The sequence below is a fragment of the Pristiophorus japonicus genome, chromosome 9 (genome assembly GCF_044704955.1).
Source record: "Pristiophorus japonicus isolate sPriJap1 chromosome 9, sPriJap1.hap1, whole genome shotgun sequence".
Lineage (NCBI taxonomy): Eukaryota > Metazoa > Chordata > Chondrichthyes > Pristiophoridae > Pristiophorus > Pristiophorus japonicus.
The window spans coordinates 216,299,720-216,321,435 of NC_091985.1; the positions used below are offsets into that span (position 1 = coordinate 216,299,720).

Genomic DNA, 21,716 nt, shown 5'->3' on the forward strand with positions numbered 1-21,716 from the left:
ACGGACTCCCAGGCCGCCTGCAATTTCTGCGGTCTGGAGGAGTCCGTGTTCCATGTTTTTATTGAGTGCACGAGGTTGCAGCCCCTGTTCCATTATTTGAAGGGGCTGCTCCTGAAATTCTGGCTGCACTTCAGTCCCACCCTCCTGATCTTTGGGCACCCTGTGCGGAGGGGAGCGGGTAGGTCCGAAGGCCTCCTCGTAGGACTGCTCCTGGGCACGGCCAAGGGTGCCATCAGCCGGTCCAGGCAGCGGGCGGTCGAGGGGGTCGTTCAACCTGACTGCCTGCCTCTCTTCCGCTCTTACATCCGGTCCAGGGTGTCCTTGGAGATGGAGCACGCGGTGTCCACCGGTACGCTCGCGGCCTTCCGCGAGAGGTGGGCACCGGAGGGACTGGAGTGCATCATCACGCCCGGCAACCAAATTTTAATTTGATTTTACGTTTTAAAGTTAATTTGTTTTAATTGCCGGTGCTTTTAGTGTCCCCTTCCCTTTTATAGGGGGCACTGGGGAAAAATTGTGATTTTAGTGCCCAAAAAAAAAAACCAAAAAAAAGAAAAACACAAAAAAAAACAAAAAAAGGGGGGGAAAAAAAAGGGCCTTGTAAATGTCTGGAGTGTCACCCAGGTTGGGTGGCACCGTTATTGTTTTATGTTTTCACAGGTAGACTCTAAAAGAGTTTCATGCACAAGGACCCCCAGGTCCCTCTGCACCGCAACATGTTGTAATTTCTCCCCATTCAAATAGTATTCCCTTTTTTTGTTTTGTTTCCCAAGGTGGATGACCTCACACTTTCCGACATTGTATTCCATCTGCCAAACCTTAGCCCATTCACTTAACCTATCTAAATCTCTTTGCAGCCTCTCTGTGTCCTCTACACAACCCGCTTTCCCACTAATCTTTGTGTCATCTGCAAATGTTGTTACACAACACTCTGTCCCCTCTTCCAGGTCATCTATGTATATTGTAAACAGTTGTGGTCCCAGCACCGATCCCTGTGGCACACCACTAACCACCGATTTCCAACCCGAAAAGGACCCATTTATCCCGACTCTCTGCTTTCTGTTAGCCAGCCAATTCTCTATCCATGCTAATACATTTCCACTGACCCCGCATACCTTTATCTTCTGCAGTAACCTTTTGTGTGGCACCTTATCGAATGCCTTTTGGAAATCTAAATACACCACATCCATCGGTACACCTCTATCCACCATGCTCGTTATATCCTCAAAGAATTCCAGTAAATTAGTTAAACATGATTTCCCCTTCATTAATCCATGCTGCGTCTGCTTGATTGCACTATTCCGATCTAGATGTCCCGCTATTTCTTCCTTAGTGTAGTTTCAAGCATTTTCCCCACTACAGATGTTAAACTAACCGGCCTATAGTTACCTGCCTTTTGTGTGCCCACTTTTTTAAACAGAGGCATTACATTAGCTGCTTTCCAATCCGCTGGTACCTCCCCAGAGTCCAGAGAATTTTGGTAGAATCCATCTGCTATAACTTCCGCCATCTCTTTTAATACCCTGGGATGTATTTCATCAGAACCAGGGGACTTGTCTACCTTGAGTCCCATTAGCCTGTCCAGCACTACCCCCCTAGTGATAGTGATTGTCTCCAGGTCCTCCCTTCCCACATTCCTGTGACCAGCAATTTCTGGCATGGTTTCTGTGTCTTCCACTGTGAAGACCGAAGCAAAATAATGTTTAAGGTCTCAGCCATTTCCACATTTGCCATTATTAAATCCCCCTTCTCATCTTCTAAGGGACAAACATTTACTTTAGTCACTCTTTTCCGTTTTATAGATCTGTAAAAGCTTTTACTATCCGTTTTTATGTTTTGCGCAAGTTTACCTTCGTAATCTATCCCTTTATTGCTCTTTTAGTCATTCTTTGCTGTCGTTTAAAATTTTCCCAATCTTCTATTTTCCCACTAACCTTGGCACCTTATTCGCATTGGTTTTTAATTTGATACTCTCCTTAATTTCCCTGGTTATCCACGGCTGGTTATCCCTTCTCTTACCGCCATTCTTTTTCATTGGAATATATTTTTGTTGAGCACTATGAAAGAGCTCCTTAAAAGTCCTCCACTGTTCCTCAATTGTGCCACCGTTTAGTCTGTGTTTCCAGTCTACTTTAGCCAACTCTGCCCTCATCCCACTGTAGTCCCCTTTGTTTAAGCATAGTATGCTCGTTTGAGACACTACTTCCTCACCCTTAATCTGTATTACAAATTCAACCATACTGTGATCACTCATTCCGAGAGGATCTTTTACTAGGAGATCGTTTATTATTCCTGTCTCATTACAGAGGACCAGATCTAAGATAGTGTTCTGTAACATACTGGTTCTAAGAAACAATCCCGTATGCATTCTATGAATTCCTCCTCCAGGCTACCCCGTGCGATTTGATCAGACCAATCGATATGTAGGTTAAAATCCCCCATGATTACTGCCGTTCCTTTTTCACATGCCTCCATTATTTCCTTGATTATTGCCCGCCCCACCATGAAGTTATTATTTGGGGGCCTATAAACTACGCCCACCAGTGACTTTTTCCCCTTACTATCTCTAATCTCCACCCACAACGATTCAACATTTTGTTCATTAGAGCCAATATCGTCTCTCACAACTGCCCTGATATCATCCTTTATTAACAGAGCTACCCCACCTTCTTGTCTATCTTTCCGAATCGTCAGATACCCCTGTATGTTTAATTCCCAGTCTTGGCCACCCTGCAACCACGTTTCTGTAATGGCCACCAAATCATACCCATTTGTAATGATTTGTGCCGTCAACTCATTTACTTTATTTCGATGTTTTAATACTAGTTTTTAATCCATGATTTTTAGTTTTGACCCCTCCTGCAGCCCCTTTACATTCAGTGGCCCTTTTTGTTTTTTGCTTTGGGTTTCTCTGTCCTCCACTTTTACTCATCTCCTTTCTGTCTTTTGCTTTTGTCTCCTTTTTGTTTCCCTCTGTCTCCCTGCATTGGTTCCCATCCCCCTGCCACATTAGTTTAACTCCTCCCCAACAGCACTAGCAAACACTCCCCCTCGGACATTGGTTCCGGTCCTGCCTCGGTGCAGACCGTCCGGTTTGTACTGGTCCCACCTCCCCCAGAACCGGTTCCAATGCCCCAGGAATTTGAATCCCTCCCTGCTGCACCACTGCTCAAGCCACGTATTCATCTGAGCTATCCTGCGATTCCTACTCTGACTCGCACGTGGCACTGGTAGCAATCCCGAGATTACTACTTTTGAGGTCCTATGTTTTAATTTAGCTCCTAGCTCCTTAAATTCATGTCGTAGGACCTCATCCCTTTTTTTACCTATATCGTTGGTACCAATGTGCACCACGACAACTGGCTGTTCACCCTCCCTTTTCAGAATGTCCTGCACCCGCTCCGAGACATCCTTAACCCTTGCACCAGGGAGGCAACATACCATCCTGGAGTCTCAGTTGCGACCGCAGAAACGCCTATCTATTCCACTTACTATCGAATCCCCTATCACTATCGCTCTCCCACTCTTTTTCCTGCCCTCCTGTGCAACAGAGGTAGCCATGGTGCCATGAACTTGGCTGCTGCTGCCCTCCCCTGATGAGTCATCCCCCTAAACAGTACTCAAAACGGTGTATCTGTTTTGCAGAGGCATGACCACAGGGGACCCTTGCACTACCTTCCTTGCACTGCTCTTCCTGCTGGTCTTCCATTCCCTAGCTGGCTGTTGTCCCTTCACCTGCGGTATGACCAACTCACTAAACGTGCTATTCACGTCATTCTCAGCATCGTGGATGCTCCAGAGTGAATCCATCCTCAGCTCCAACTACGCAATGCGGTCTGTCAGGAGCTGGAGGCGGATACACTTCCCGCACACGTAGTTGTCAGGGACACTGGAGGCGTCCCCGAGTTCCCACATGGTACAGGAGGAGCATAACACATGACCGAGCTCTCCTGCCATGACTTAACCCTTAGATAGGCAACAACAATGCTAAAGTTTACTTACTGTTATAGAAGAGAAAAAAGAAAACCTACTCACCAATCACCAGCCAATCACTTACCCCCTTGGCTGTGACATCACCTTTCTGTTTCTTTCTACTTCTTTTTTGCCTTCTCCCTATAGCTGCACCGGCTGGGCCTTTTGCAAGCCTCTCGCCAACCCCGGAACTCACGCGCCTCTACGCACCTCCACACGCTGCTCCCGACTGCCGCCGCGTTGGGCCTTTTGTACTCTTTTTATCTCTGTACCCCCTCCAAAGCCAGTATATCCTTCCTTAAGTAAGGTGACCAAAACTGCACGCAGTACTCCAGGTGCGGCCTCAGCAATACCCTATACAGTTGCAGCAGGACCTCCCTGCTTTTGTACTCCATCCCTCTCGCAATGAAGGCCAACATTCCATTCGCCTTCCTGATTACCTGCTGCGCCTGCAAACTAACTTTTTGGGATTCATGCACAAGGACCCCCATGTCCCTCTGCACCACAGCATGTTGTAATTTTGTAATTTCTCCCCATTCAAATAATATTCCCTTTTACTGTTTTTTTCCCAAGGTGGATAACCTCACACTTTCTGACATTGTATTCCATCTGCCAAACCTTCGCCCATTCGCTTAACCTATCCAAATCTCTTTGCAGCCTCTCTGTGTCCTCTACACAACCCGCTTTCCCACTAATCTTAGTGTCATCTGCAAATTTTGTTACACTACACTCTGTCCCCTGTTCCAGGTCATCTATGTATATTGTAAACAGTTGTGGTTCCAGCACCGATCCCTGTGGCACACCACTAACCACCGATTTCCAACCCGAAAAGGACCCATTTATCCCGACTCTCTGCTTTCTGTTCGCCAGCCAATTCTCTATCCAAGCTAATACATTTCCTCTGACTCCGCGTACCTTTATCTTCTGCAGTAACCTTTTGTGTGGCACCTTATCGAATGCCTTTTGGAAATCTAAATACACCACATCTATTGGTACACCTCTATCCACCATGCTCGTTATATCCTCAAAGAATTCTAGTAACCACTGCTCTCTGTTCCTAGCCACGTGGAACGCATTGCTTGAAAAATGGTGGAAATTACTTTCAAGAAGAAATTGGAAATGTACTTGAAAGGGAGAAGTTATGGGATTCTGGGGAAAGAGCGGGGATGTGGGACTAATTGGGGAGGTTTTCAAAAAGCCGGCACAGACTCGATGGACTGAATAACCTCCTCCTGCACTGTATGATTCCATGATTATTGGTCACTAATAAAGTAGATAAGAGATTGTCAATGGATGTTGTCTAGAGACTTCCAGAAGGCTTTCCATAGAGTGTCACACAACAGATGTGGTCCTGAGCTGTAGTTGGCCTTCTGCGACTGGTGGGTACCGAAGGGACTGGAGTGCATCATCACCCCAGCAAATAGAACTCTAATTTAATCTGCTAAGTTTCCTTTTAATTGTGGTGAAGTTCCAGTCTTTATGGGTTGTGCCCTTTAAGAAGGGGGCATCTGCTTCCCTCTGAATGGCTGATGGCGATTATCATCCACCAGTGGAATCAGAGTGAGCTGCAGTTGGAAAATAAACATTAATTGAAGGCGTCAGTCACAACATTCAATAAATCTAAATTAATAAAAATGACTGGAAAAAATATTTTCCAGAGTTGACTAAATTGTGGGCGCGTCTACACTGAGTGTGACAGTTTTTAATGACACCAAGTGCTGGGGTTTCAGTTTATTTTGTTGTTCTTGCTCCAAACACATTTCACCTGCTTCCAATCACATTCTCGTTAGGTGGAAGATCAAGACATTTAATGGCGGCTGTCTCACCCAGCCTGCAGTGCGATACAGAATGTGCCACCCGACTCTCTGACACCTCCTCCTACCTCCCCCAGACCATGACCCCGCTACCCAACATCAAACCATTGTTTCCCAGACTGTCACTGATCTCAATGCCTCTGGAGATCTTCCCTCCACGGCCGCCAACCTCAAAGACCCCCAACCACGCACAGCCCGCTTCTACCTCCTTCCCAAGATCCACAAACAGGACTGCCCTGGTAGACCCATCGTTTCACCCCGATCTCAGCTCTATTTTTTTCTCCCCTTGTCCAGTCTCTTCCCGCCTACATCCATGATTCTTCTGATGCCCTCTGCCATTTTAACAGTTTCCAGTTTCCTGGCCCCAACCATCTCCTTTTCACCATGGATGTCCAATCCCTCTACACTTCCATCCCCCACCAGGACAGCCTGAGGGGGCTCTGCTTCTTCCTCGAGCAGAGGCCCAACCAGTCCCCATCCACCACCACCCTCCTGCGCCTGGCTGAACTTGTTCTCACATCGAACAACTTCTCCTTTGACTCCACTCACTTCCTCCAAATTATGGGAATCCGCGAGGGTCCTAGCTATGCCTGCTTTTTTGTGGGATATGTGGAAAATTCTTTGTTCCAGTCCTCCTCAGTTCCTTCCCTCACCTCTTCTTCTGGTACATCGATGACCGTATCGGTGCGGTTTCCTGCTCTCGCCCTGAACTAGAAAATTTCATTCACTTTGCTTCCAATTTCCACCATTCCCTTACCTTCACATGGTCCATATCTGACTCTTCCCTTCCCTTCCTTGACTTCTCTGTCTCCATTTCTGGGGATAGGCTATTGACAAACATTCAATGACTGTCTGCTGGCTGCCAGAGCTACCTGGACTACAGTTCCTCCCACCCCGCTTCCTGTAAGGACTCCATTCCATTCACCCATTTCTCATCTCCGTCGCATCTGCTCTGATGATGCCACCTTACACACTAGTGCCTCTGATATGTCCCTTTTCCCTTAACCAAGAATTCTCCTCTGTTGTGGTTAACATGGCCCTTGACCGTGTCTGTTCTATTTCTCGCCATTCTGCTCTCACCCCTTCCTTGCCCTCCCAGAACCACGATGGGGTTCCCCTTGTCCTCACCTTTCACCCCACCAGCCTCCACATTCAATGGATCATCTTGGACCCTTTCCGCCTCCTCCAGGGTGGTCCCACAACCAATCACATCTTCCCCTCCCCTCAGTATTCCGAAGGGATCGCTCCCTCTGAGACATGCTGATCCACTCCACAGTCACCCTCAGCACCCCTCCCCTTTCCACGGCAACTTACCGTGCAAGCACAGGAGCTGCAACACCTGCCCTTTTCGCTCCTCCATTCCCACTGTCCAGGGCCCCAAACACTCCTTCCAGGTAAAACAGTGCGATTTACTTGTACTTCTTTCAATTTATAATGTATTCCCTGCTCACAATGTGGTCTCCTCTACAATGGGGAGTTCAAACACAGATTGGGTGACTGCTTTGTGGAAAACCTCCATTCAGTCCGCGAGGGTGACCCCGAGCCTCTGGTCGCCTGTCTCCGGCCCACTCCCACTCCCACATCTCTGTCCTCGGCCTCCTACACTGTTCTAATGAAGCTGAGTACAGAACTCGAGGAACAGCACCTCATCTTCTGTTTAGGCCTTCTGGACTCGACATAAGAGTTCAACAATTTCAAACCAGAACTTCTGCTTATATTTTTTTTCTTTTCTGTTTTTTTGTCTTTCCCATGGCAGCTGTTGATGATTCTGCCATCTCCATTTACGCCCTATCAAGACTCATAGAAACATTGAAAATAGGAGCAGTAGTAGGCCATTTGGCCCTTCGAGGCTGCACCACCATTCAATATCATGGCTGATCCTCTATCTCAACACCATATTCCTGCTTTTCCCCATACCCCTTAATGCCTTTTGTTTCTAGAAATCAATCCATCTCCCTCTTAAATATATTCAGTGACTTGGCCTCCACAGCCTTCTGTGGTAGAGAATTCCACAGATTCACCACCCTTCAAGTGAAAAAATTTCTCCTCATCTCGGTCCTAAATTTCCTACCCCGTATCCTGAGACCTCCTTGTTCTTGACTTCCCATCCAGGAGAAACATCCTCCCCGCATCCAGTCTGTCCAACCCAGTCAGAATTTTATACGTTTCTATGAGATCCGCCCTCATTCTTCTAAACTCTAGTGAATACAGGCCTAGTCGACCCAATCTCTCCTATTCGACAATCCTGCCATCCCAGGAATCAGTCTGGTGAATCTTCGCTGCACTCCCTCTATGGCAAGTATACCCTTTCTTAGGTAAGGAGACCAAAACTGCACACAATACTCCAGGTGCGGTCTCACCAAGGCCCTGTATAACTGTAGTAAAACATCCTTGCTTCTGTACTCAAATCCTCTTGCAATGAAGGCCAACATACCATTTGCCTTCCTAACTGCCTGCTGCACCTGCTTGTTTGCTTTCAATGACTGATGTACAAGGACACCCAGGTCTCTCTGTATATCGACACTTCCCAAGTCATAACCATTTAAATAATACTTTGTCCTTATGTTTTTCCCACCAAAGTGGATAACTTCACATTTATCCACGTTATATTGCATCTGCCTTGTGTTTGCCCACTCACTCATCCTATCTAAATCGCCTTGTAGCGTCTTTGCATCCTCCTCACAACTCACAATCCCACCTAGTTTTGTGTCGTCAGCAAACTTGAAAATATTACATTTAGTTCCCTCATCTAAATCATTTATATATATATATTGTGAATAGCTGGGGTCCAAGCACTGATCCCTGTGGTACCCCACTAGTCACTACCCACCACCCCAAAAAAGTTTATTCCTACTGTTTCCTGTCAGTTAACCAATTTTCAATCCATGCCAATACATTACCCCCAATCCTATGTGCTTTAATTTTGCACACTAACCTCTTATGTGGGACTTTATCAAAGGCCTTCTGAAAATCCAAATACACTACATCCACTGGTTCTCCCTTATCTATTATATCAGTTACATCTTCAAAAAAACTCCAGTAGGTTTGTCAAACGTGATTTTACTTTCATAAATCTATGTTGACTTTCTTTAATCCCGTTGATATTATCTAAGTGTGCCGTTATCACATCCTTTATAATAGACTCTAGCATTTTCGCTACTACTGATGTCAGGCTAACCGGTCTGTAGTTCCCCGTTTTCTCTCTCCCTCCTTTTTTAAATAGTGGGGTTACATTTGACACCCTCCATTCTGCAGGAACTGATCCATAATCTATAGAATTTTGGAAGATGACAACCAATGCATCTACTATTTCCATGGCTACCTCTTTTAATACTCTGGGATGCAGATCATCAGGCCCTGGGGATTTGTCTGCCTTCAGTCCCATTAGTTTCTCCAGCACTATTTTCTTACTAATAATCATTTCCATTAATTCCACTTGCTCACTAGACCCTTTGTTCCCTAGCATTTCTGGGAGGTTATTTGTGTCTTCTTCCGTGAAAACAGAACCGAAGTATTTATTTAATTGTTCTGCCATTTCCTTGTTTCCCATTACAAATTCTCCTGTTTCTGTCTCTAAAGGACCTACATTTGTCTTCACTAATCTTGTTTTTTTACATACTTATAGAAATTTTTGCAGACATTTTTTTATGTTCCTTGCAAGTTTCCTCTCATACTCTATTTTTCTCCACTTAATCATCTCTTAGTCCTCATCTTTTGTTTCTTACCATCTCCTTTTGCCTCGCACCATCATCCCTTTTGTTTCTTAATCTCTTCTGCCTTCCACTCTATCACAGACCTTCCCTTTTGTTCTTTCCTCACCACCCCCCCCCCCCCCATATCCCTGCCTCTACACTTGCTTCAAATCCTGTTACAGCTCTAACTTTTTCCAATTCTGATGAAGGATTAACAAAATGTTAACACTGTTTCTCTCTCCACAGACGCTGTTAAGTTTTTCCAGCATTTTTTATTTTTATTTAAACATAAGCGTGTCCCTTACAACGGAGGCAGCACGTGCCTGGAGCAGTTGGAGGGAGTTTTGAACCTGGAACAGCAGGAGGGAGTTTTGAACCTGGAGCAGCAGGAGGGAGTTTTGACCCTGGAACAGCAGGAGGGAGTTTTGACCCTGGAGCAGCAGGAGGGAGCTTTGACCCTGGAGCAGCAGGAGGGAGTTTTGAACCTGGAGCAGCGGGAGAGAGTTTTGAACCTGGAGCAGCGGGAGGGAGTTTTGAACCTGGAGCAGCGGGAGGGAGTTTTGAACCTGGAGCAGCGGGAGGGAGTTTTGAACCTGGAGCAGCGGGAGGGAGTTTTGACCCTGGAGCAGCAGGAGGGAGTTTTGACCCTGGAGCAGCAGGAGGGAGTTTTGAACCTGGAACAGCAGGAGGGAGTTTTGTCCCTGGAACAGCTGGAGGGAGTTTTGAACCTGGAACAGCTGGAGGGAGTTTTGAACCTGGAACAGCTGGAGGGAGTTTTGAACCTGGAGCAGCAGGAGGGAGTTTTGACCCTGGAGCAGCTGGAAGCAGCTCGAGTCTGGAGCCAACACAGGTCCTGTCAAGGGGACGAAATGAGAAATAAAAAGTAATAAAATTAGGACATCACAAGGATGGAGATTGGTTCTTCCAATATTAATTGAATCACTGGACAGGGAATGAATCTTAAAGAAAGCTAATAACTGATTTAATTTGCTTCAATTGCTGAGTTTCTAATTTTAACTTAATTTATAATTATGGTATATATTATTTTTGTTTAATTATAATTAATCTTTATTATAGTGATTTTACTATTGTATACTCCTTATTGTATTATTTACAATGTAATTTGAATTTTTTTTTTTTTTTTAAAAAGTGTTTTTGCCTGTCTATCTGCTGCAGGGAGCGGAGATATCCCGGGCCCGAGTAAGGGAGCAAACAGTAGCCTCCTTACAGCAGCTCATTGCATTGGGACTATGTCCACAGATGGGCTTTGAGTCGGGGTAAGTTCAGCAGCAGTCGGGGGCTGTCTGTAAGAGGCAGAGTGGAGCAGGAACTAATTCTGGAACATGGAGTGAATGGGGGAAGGGCGAGGCCATTCTCGGGCTGTGTGTGTACAGTGTAAGGTAACAGAGAAAGTAAACCACCTCGCTCTTTCAAATCATTGCTGCTTTCTTTCCCCAAATCAGTAATGAATGTTCCTGATTCAGTTCCAATTTCAGTGCTTGTTCTTGGACATTGAACAGTGAAAACACAGCCTGAGATTGAGGATGTGAGGAGTGTCACAAAGTGCATCTATTGCAGGCACCAGAAGAGGAGTGTGAAAGGAGACATTTCAAAAATGGGTTATTTTGTTTGGGTGCGTTGAATTCTCAGAACCGTGTTGCTGGTGATCGAGAGATACATTGTCACTCCCTCAGATACATCAGGATCCGGTCACTGTGACATTCTGTTAATGACACAGGTCCGCAACTTGGTTTCAATAGACTGAGAACAATTGTTGTACAGCCCAAGTACCTGTGATTATATTCCAGGAAGGAATTCAGAATTTTACAGGTAGTCCCATGGGAGTGGGAGATATAAACCTGGACTGTGCCAATCGGGTGGTCCCATTCATGGACCAGTGCCGGGTTGGGGTTGTGTCTGGATGCTGATAACTTACTATAGAACCATCCTACACACCTGGTGTGGGGAATCTGAGTGCCGCTGCACTGCAGTGAGATCAGGCAATGACACTGTTTGTATCGCGGATTCCTCTCTCCAGATACTTTACTTTATTACAAACAAACGCATTGTAATAAATAACTTTATTTTTATATTCTCTCCATATTCTGTCCATATCATAACTAATAGTGTTCTCCTATTATTATTCTCAGCAAAATACTTCAAGCCAGAATAAATTTGATCTTTCCTCAACCCGGAACACAAGGAACAGTGCAGGCAGCTCCTTCTCACACACAGTAAGTACATTATCACTCACAGAGCGCAGAGACACAGAACTGACCTCAATCATATTGTCACAGGCAGCAGAAGCTGTCAGTCCCACAGTGATCCGAATTTCCAGAGTTATATTATGAATCCCACAGTCACTTGGAGTAGTACAATAATATGTTATTTCAAAGTCCAATCATATCGCACTGAAAGGCAGATCCAATTTCACTCCCTTACTCTCACCCACGATCAGTTAGACACTGACACGGTGTCAATTCACACTGGTGTCTGTACACTGACTCTCAAACCCAACAGCTAACTTACAAGAGCAGAGAAATGGAGGTAATGGACTGAACCAAACCTCCTCCTGAGACAGTCATCGATAATCTCAACCTATCATCCGCCTGCAGCAGGTGGAGACGGAACCAAATCCAACAGTCACACAGAGCAAGAATAGCTCAGTACAAGAGACTGTCAATTACATAATGAATCCCACACTCACACACATCACCAGTCTAACAGATACATAATCAATCCCACACTCTCACACATCACCAGTCTAACAGATACATAATCAATCCCACACAACACCAGTCTAACAGATACATAATCAATCCCACACAACACCAGTCTAACAGATACATAATCAATCCCACACTCTCACACATCACCAGTCTAACAGATACATAATCAATCCCACACAACACCAGTCTAACAGATACATAATCAATCCCACACTCTCACACATCACCAGTCTAACAGATACATAATCAATCCCATGCTCACAAACAATACCAGAGACTGAGAGAAACATAATGATTCATACACTCATTCAATGTGTCTGACAGATTGAGAGAGAATCACAATCACTTCCAGTACCTGAGATTGACTGACTGATAGTGAAACCCACACTCCCATACCAGGCCCTTACAGCTACAGACAAATTCTCACACTCGCATACCAGAGACAGATAGATAGTGAACTCCACAGTCATTCACCAGAAACTGACAAGTGCAGAAAAAAACACTTTTGCTTTCCAGAGACTGATAGATACAGAGTAATACCCACACTCACATGCCAAAGACTGAGAAATACAGACTAAAAACCACACTCCCATAACAGAAACTTACAGGTGCTGATTAAAACCCTTACTCAAATATCAGAAACAGATAGATACAGAATAAAACCCACACTCACTTCCCAGAGATGGACTGATACAGAATAAAACACAGTCACATATCAGAGAGTGACAGGTAGAGAGTAAAATCAACACTCACCTGAAAGTGACTGACTGATTCAATGTCAAACCCACAATACCACAGCTGTACCAGACACTTAAAGGCACAGAATGAAATCAACATTCATATAGCCATTGACAGGTACAGAAAACATACACACATTAACATACCAGTGACAGACAGGTAGAATGTGGTAAACTCCACACTCACATAACAGAAACTGTGATGTATAGAATATAACTGCACTCATAACAGAAACAGACAGGTACAGATAAAAAGTGCCACACTCACACACAAGAGACTGACAGGTACAGAGTGAAATCTACATTCACATACTTGAATAAAACACACGTTCACATAACAGCAACTGACAGGAGGAAAACCCACATACACATCCCAGAGACTGACATTCACAGAATAATACTCACACATAGACTGATGGATACAAAATAAAACTCACACTCACGTACCAGAAACTGACCAGTACAGATTAAAGCCCACATTACCTGAAACTGACCGAGAGTAAAACCCACACTCGCCTACCAGAGATTGAAATTTACAGATAAAATCCACACATATAGAAACATAGAAACATAGAAAATAGGTGCAGGAGTAGGCCATTCGGCCCTTCTAGCCTGCACCACCATTCAATGAGTTCATGGCTGAACATGCAACTTCAGTACCCCATTCCTGCTTTCTCACCATACCCCTTGATTCCCCTAGTAGTAAGGATTTCATCTAACTCCTTTTTGAATATATTTAGTGAATTGGCCTCAACAACTTTCTGTGGTAGAGAATTCCACAGGTTCACCACTCTCTGGGTGAAGAAATTCCTCCTCATCTCGGTCCTAAATGGCTTCCCCCTTATCCTGAGACTGTGTCCCCTGGTTCTGGACTTCCCCAACATTGGGAACATTCTTCCTGCATCTAACCTGTCGAAACCCATCAGAATTTTAAACGTTTCTATGAGGTCCCCTCTCATTCTTCTGAACTCCAGTGAATACAAGCCCAGTTGATCCAGTCTTTCTTGATAGGTCAGTCCCGCCATCCCGGGAATCAGTCTGGTGAACCTTCGCTGCACTCCCTCAATAGCAAGAATGTCCTTCCTCAGGTTAGGAGACCAAAACTGTACACACTACTCCAGGTGTGGCCTCACCAAGGCCCTGTACAATTGTAGCAACACCTCCCTGCCCCTGTACTCAAATCCCCTCGCTATGAAGGCCAACATGCCATTTGCTTTCTTAACCGCTTGCTGTACCTGCATGCCAACCTTCAATGACTGATGTACCATGACACCCAGGTCTCTTTACACCTCCCCTTTTCCTAATCTGTCACCATTCAGATAATAGTCTGTCTCTCTGTTTTTACCACCAAAGTGGATAACCTCACATTTATCCACATTATACTTCATCTGCCATGCATTTGCCCACTCACCTAACCTATCCAAGTCGCTCTGCAGTCTCATAGCATCCTCCTCGCAGCTCACACTGCCACCCAACTTAGTGTCATCCGCAAATTTGGAGATACTACATTTAATCCCCTCGTCTAAATCATTAATGTACAGTGTAAACAGCTGGGGCCCCAGCACAGAACCTTGCGGTACCCCACTAGTCACTGCCTGCCATTCTGAAAAGTACCCATTTACTCCTACTCTTTGCTTCCTGTCTGACAACCAGTTCTCAATCCATGTCAGCACACTACCCCCAATCCCATGTGCTTTAACTTTGCACATTAATCTCTTGTGTGGGACCTTGTCGAAAGCCTTCTGAAAGTCCAAATACACCACATCAACTGGTTCTCCCTTGTCCACTCTACTGGAAACATCCTCAAAAAATTCCAGAAGATTTGTCAAGCATGATTTCCCTTTCACAAATCCATGCTGACTTGGACCTATCATATTACCTCTTTCCAAATGCACTGCTATGACATCCTTAATAATTGATTCCATCATTTTACCCACTACCGATGTCAGGCTGACCGGTCTATAATTCCCTGTTTTCTCTCTCCCTCCTTTTTTTTTTTAAAAAGTGGGGTTACATTGGCTACCCTCCACTCCATCGGAACTGATCCAGACTCTATGGAATGTTGGAAAATGACTGTCAATGCATCCACTATTTCCAAGGCCACCTCCTTAAGTACTCTGGGATCAGTCCATCAGGCCCTGGGGATTTATCGGCCTTCAATCCCATCAATTTCCCCAACACAGTTTCCCGACTAATAAGGATTTCCCTCAGTTCCTCCTCCTTACTAGACCCTCTGACCCCTTTTATATCCGGAAGGTTGTTTGTGTTTTCCTCAGTGAATACCGAACCAAAGTACTTGTTCAATTGGTCCGCCATTTCTTTGTTCCCCGTTATGACTTCCCCTGATTCTGACTGCAGGGGACCTACGTTTGTCCTTACTAGCCTTTTTCTCTTTACATATCTATAGAAACTTTTGGAATCCGTCTTAATGTTCCCTGCAAGCTTCTTCTCGTACTCCATTTTCCCTGCCCTAATCAAACCCTTTGTCCTCCTCTGCTGAGTTCTAAATTTCTCCCAGTCCCCGGGTTCGCTGCTATTTCTGGCCAATTTGTATGCCACTTCCTTGGCTTTAATGCTATCCCTGATTTCCCTTGATAGCCACGGTTGAGCCACCTTCCCTTTTTTATTTTTACGCCAGACAGGAATGTACAATTGTTGTAGTTCATCCATGCGGTCTCTAAATGTCTGCCATTGCCCATCCACAGTCAACCCCTTCAGTATCATTCGCCAATCTATCCTAGCCAATTCACGCCTCATACCTTCAAAGTTACCCTTCTTTAAGTTCTGGACCATGGTCTCTGAATTAACTGTTTCATTCTCCATCCTAATGCAGAATTCCACCATATTATGGTCACTCTTCCCCAAGGGGCCTTGCACAACGAGATTGCTAATTAATCCTCTCTCATTACACAACACCCAGTCTAAGATGGCCTCCCCCCTAGTTGGTTCCTCGACATATTGGTCTAAAAAACCATCCCTTATGCACTCCAGGAAATCCTCCTCCACCGTATTGCTTCCAGTTTGGTTAACCCAATCTATGTGCATATTAAAGTCACCCATTATAACTGCTGCACCTTTATTGCACGCACCCCTAATTTCATGTTTGATGCCCTCCCCAACATCACTACTACTGTTTGGAGGTCTGTACACAACTCCCACTAACGTCTTTTGCCCTTTGGTATTCTGCAGCTCTACCCATATAGATTCCACATCATCCAAGCTAATGTCCTTCCGAACTATTGCCTTAATTTGCTCCTTAACCAGCAATGCTACTCCACCTCCTTTTCCTTTTATTCTATCTTTCCTGAATGTTGAATACCCCTGGATGTTGAGTTCCCAGCCCTGATCATCCTGGAGCCACGTCTCCGTAATCCCAATCACATCATATTTGTTAACATCTATTTGCACAGTTAATTCATCCACCTTATTGCGGATACTCCTTGCATTAAGACACAAAGCCTTCAGGCTTGTTTTTTTAACACCCTTTGTCCCTTTAGAATTTTGCTGTACAGTGGCCCTTTTTGTTCTTTGCCTTGGGTTTCTCTGCCCTCCACTTTTCCTCATCTCCTTTCTGTCTTTTGCTTTTGCCTCCTTTTTGTTTCCCTCTGTCTCCCTGCATTGGTTCCCATCCCCCTGCCATATTAGTTTAACTCCTCCCCAACAGCATTAGCAAACACTCCCCCTAGGACATTGGTTCCGGTCCTGCCCAGGTGCAGACCGTCCGGTTTGTACTGGTCCCACCTCCCCCAGAACTGGTTCCAATGCCCCAGGAATTTGAATCCCTCCCTGTTGCACCACTGCTCAAGCCACGTATTCATCTGCGCTATCCTGCGATTCCTACTCTGACTAGCACGTGGCTATATACCAGAGACTGAAAGGTCGAGAGTGAAAACCACACTCACACACCAGTAACTGACGGATACAGATTACAACCCACACTCACACATCAAACACTGATAAATAAAGAGTAAAACCGCACTCACAAAAAAAATCAACACTCAAATACCAAAAATTGACAGTGCCAGACGAAAACCCACAATCGCAGAGTAGAACCAGACATGTTCAACGATCATCAGCCCAGCACAGAGGAAACGGCAGCCGCCGACAGAGCTGGAGGAGGGGAGCTCGCCTGGGCCCTTCCCGTCGGTTTAAACACTGTGGGGGGAGGGGAGGAGCAGCATGTTTTTAGCTCACGCTCAGACCATCTTTTTGTCACAAATTAAATTAGCAAAAATGGGATTGTTTCGCAAGTTGCTTTTATCACTAATTAAATGGGCCACATTGAGAACATGTTAGTTATCATCCAAATTACTGAAACAACGATTGTGAGAGCCTGACACTGGGGTAAGAGTGCCGAAACTGTTCTACTCATTCCGTAGTCTCTGGTGTGTGTGTTTCCCTGTCAGTTTCCGATAGGCGAGTATGGGTTTTACTTGCATATTATTGTTCAGATACGTGGGTGTGGGTTCCATACTGTACCTGTCAGTTTCTGCTATGTGAACGTGGGATTTATTTTGTACCTCTCTGTTTCTATTATCTGAGTGTGTATTTTATTCTGTACCTGTCAGATTTGGCGGTGAAGGTGAGATTTATTCTGTACCTGTCAGTATCTGCTATGTGATTTGAGATTTATCGTGTACCTGTCAAGTTTTGATATGTGAGTATGGGGTTTATTCTGTACCTGTCAATTTCTGAGATGTGAGTATGGGTTTTATTGTGTACATCAGTTTCTGATATGTGAGTGTGGGTTTTATTCTATACCTGTTAGTTTCTGCTATGTGAATGTGGGTTTTATTTCAGCTACTGCTGTGTGAGTGTAGGAATTAATATGTACCTCAGTTTCTGGAATGTGATTGTGTTTTTTTTCTGTACCTGTCAGTTTGTGGTACATGTGTGGGGTGTCAGTTTCTGGTATCTGAGTGTGGATTTTTACCTTTATATGTCAGTTTGTGCTATGTGAATGTGGGATTCATTCCGTATCTCTCAATCTGGGCTAAGCGAGTGTGTGTTTCCTCTGTACCTGTCAGTTTCTGGTATGTGAGTGTGGGATTTATTCTGTATCTGTCAGTTTCCGTATCTGCGTGTTGCTTTTATTCTGTACCGGTCAGTTTCTGGTATGTGAGAGTGTTTTATCCTATATCTGTGAAATTTACAGATCAGAGACAGCCCCAACAGACAACAGTTTTTAACATTATAGTGGACAAATGTGATTCAAAAATATTTGGAGTAGAGACGAGCTATTAATACGTTATGTAAATCATATTTGTCAGGGGTACAGTGAGTGAGTGTGGGATTTATTCTGTATCTGACAGTCTGTGGGTACAGTGAGTGAGTGTGGGATTCACTCTGTATCTGTCAGTCTGTGGTACAGGGAGTGAGTGTGGGATTCACTCTGTATCTGTCAGTCTGTGGTACAGTGAGTGTGGGACTTATTCTGTATCTGACAGTCTGTGGTACAGTGAGTGAGTGTGGGATTCACTCTGTATCTGTCATAAATGCAAGTGTTTGTTGTTGCTGTAGAAATTAAGCTTTTCAGTTACTTATGGTGGTTAACATTTACGCAGAAGAAATTGTCAGAAGCAGCCTCGAAGATAACCATCAGGAAAGTGCTGTTACTGGTGAGATCACGATTTGCTCGATGCAAACTTGACTAATAACTCTAGAGGTGATGGAAAAGAAAGCAACATTTGGGGACGTTTGAGCGAGATGAGAAAACATAATCAGCGCGAGGAGCCCGATCAGAGAGCTGGTGGGCAAGAAGCATTGAGCTCCTGTTTACTGCCGATGCTATTTCCAAAACAAGAGGGAAGAACAGTCCCTGGATCTGGGAATTTGAGGAGGCCTTTCAGCACACGGAACCTGAAGGCAAATCATCCCTTCGAGTCTGTTACAAAAGGAACAGGGGGAGGCCATTCAGTCCCTGGATCCTGTTACATAAGGAACAGGAAGAGGCCCATTCAGTCCCTGTTACATAGGAACAGTGAGCTATTCTGCCCCTCGACTCTGTTACATTAGAAACTGGAGTTGACCGTTCAGCCTTGGAATCTGCTTTACAGGAATAGATGGACGCCATTCAGCCCCTCCAACCTGTTACAAATGAACAGGCAGCCATTCAATCCCTCAAGATTGTTGCATAGGTACAGGAGGTGGGCATTCAGCACCTTAGCCTTGCTATAAAGGAATTGGTGGAGGCAATGCATCGACTGGATACTGTTACTCTGGAACCTTTCACATCGGAATAGGAGGAGGCCATTCAGACCCTCAAGCATGTTACGTAGGAACTGGAGGAGACCATTCAGCCCCCCGAGAATGTTATAGGAACTGGAAGAAGCCAATAAGCCAGTCGCATATCTTATAACGCAAGTGGAGGAGGCCACTCATCCCACCTAACTTATTACACAGGAACAGGAGGTGGCTGTTCAACACCTAGAGTTGTTAGACAGGAACAGGATGAGGCCATTCTTCCTCTCGAGCCTGTTACATTGAATCAGGAGGATGCCATTCAGCCTTTCCATTCTGTTACGTGGGAAGAGGAAATTCAGCCTCTCTAACATTAGAAACATGAGCAGACCACTCAGCCTTTGATTGTGTGACATGGGAACAGCAGGACGTTTTTCATCCCCTCGAGCTTCTTACATTAGGAACAGGAGAAGACCACTCAGTCCCTCAGGTCTGTTACATAGGAACAGGAGTAGGCCAATTCCACCCCTCGGAACTGTTAACCAGGAACAGGAGGTGGCCATTCAGCCCCTCGAGCCTGTTACAGAGGAATTGGAGGAGTCCATTCAGCCTCTCCTGAATGTTACATAGGAACTGGGGAGGACAGTCAGCCCCTCGAGCATGTTGTATAGGAACTGGGGGAGGACATTCAGCCCCCAAGCATGTTAAATTAGGATCATGAGCAGGCCATTCAGCCCTTTGATCCTGTGACATGGGAGCAGGAGAGGGCCATTCAGCTCCTCGAGCCTATTACATTAGGAACTGAGGAGGCCATTCAGCTCCTTGAGCGGATTACATTATGAACTGGAGAGGGCCATTCAGCAACTGGAATTAAAAAGCAATAGAATGATGCAATTCTGTCCCCCGGGTCTGTCACATAAGGAATAGGAATAGGACAAGGACAATCATCCCCACGGGATTGTTTCATGGGAACAGGAGGAGGGCATTCAGCCCCTCGAGCTTGTTACATAGGAACTGGAGGAGGCTATTCAGCCCCTGGAGTCTGTTACACAGGAATAGAAGTGGCTATTCAGCCCCTGGAACCTGTTACATAAGAACTAAAGGAGGCCATTCAACCCATTCTAGCCTGATACAAAAGGTACAGGGGAAGGTCAATCTGCCCTGAGAGCTTGTTACATATGAACAGGAGGAAGCCATTAAGCCCCTCGTGTTTATTACATTAGGAACAGGAGAAGGCCACTCAGTATCTCCAGTCTGTTAATTTAGGAACAGGAGGTGGCCATCAGCCCCCTCGGGCCTGTTACACAGGAATAGGAGGAGGCCATTCAGCACCTCACACATGTTTAATTTGGATAACCTGTCTGTGTATCCGCACAGTGATCGGTACCGTACCTACTGTGTGTGAGGAAGAGCTGGTTACACTGTTCCTTATGTCTCAGGTGGAGGAAACTTCACATTTGTTCCGGTTCCTTCAATTCCTTGCCTGTAGGAGGAGAAGGTATCTCTGATCATTCAAGAATAGGAGAGGTAGAAAAGACTAAAGTGATGAATGTAATCGTTCAATTAATATTCATTATGAACATTCACAAAGGGAAGCCAGCGAGACAAACAGTGTCAGTGTCTGACTCCACTGCAGTACTGCAGCACTCGGCTTCTGCACACCAAGTGTGTTGGGCAGATTTACAGCAATTTACTGACATCCAGACACAACCCAACCCCTGCCCTGCCCTGCTTCAGGAATGGGACGACCCGATGGGGCACGGACTTTTACCACAGCTCAGATTGCTGCTCTCCTCTCCCAGGGCACTAACCGTTCAACCAAAAACAAAGAGCCGCTGTTTAAAACATGTCCTTCACATTTCTCACCCGGTGCCTGCAATAGATGCTCCTTGTATAAATCCTCTCTGCTTCCACTGCTCACTGTCCAATGACAACAAACACGGTGAGACTGGAACTAAAGCAGGAACGTTCACTACTGGTTTGCAGGGAGAAAGCAGCAATGACTGTAAACAGCAGATCCTTCCCATTCTGTCTCCCTTACCCGGGACACACGCTGTCCACACACAGCCCGAGAATGGCCTCTCCCTTCCCCCACTCACTCCACGCACTGAGACCAGTTCTTGCTCCACTTCGCCTGTTACACACAGACCCCCACTTCCCCTGAACTTCCCCCGGACTCAGTGCCGATCTCTGAGCCCATCTGCGGACACGCTCCCAAAGCGATGTGCTGCTGTAAGGAGGCTGCTGCTCGCTGCCTTACCCCGGGGCCGCGATGTCTCCATTCCCGGTTGTTTAAACCATCTTCTTCCGCTCACTGAGTGAATGGCGCTCACAGGCTGGGCTGGGGGAGGGGAGGGCGCATGCGCTCTTCTGCTCACTCGAGGGGCGGGGCTTGTTCGCGCATGCGCAGCTCTGCAATAATTCAGCCTTTTAAAAAGCAAAGTGCACTTTTCTCGATTTACTTTTATCAGAATCTGAGCAAAGGAACTGGGCCTGGGGGGCAAGGACAGAGAATGTTTAAAGCTGGGGGCCTTGCCCCTTTAAGATGCTCAATTTGGGATCATTCCGTGCAGGGTTTTTTCTCTTCGTGAG

At 45.6% G+C, this 21,716-nt stretch overlaps 1 long non-coding RNA gene across 1 annotated transcript; it reads right to left on the reverse strand.

Moving 5' to 3' along the window:
* Nucleotides 1-5,415: 5,415 nt before the first annotated feature.
* LOC139273694 (uncharacterized) lies at nucleotides 5,416-21,470 on the reverse strand. Its single transcript, XR_011595302.1, has 3 exons — nucleotides 21,385-21,470; nucleotides 20,517-20,607; nucleotides 5,416-5,537 (listed from the first exon to the last, which is right to left on the reverse strand). It is a non-coding gene; the product is annotated as an uncharacterized lncRNA (long non-coding RNA).
* Nucleotides 21,471-21,716: the final 246 nt, after the last annotated feature.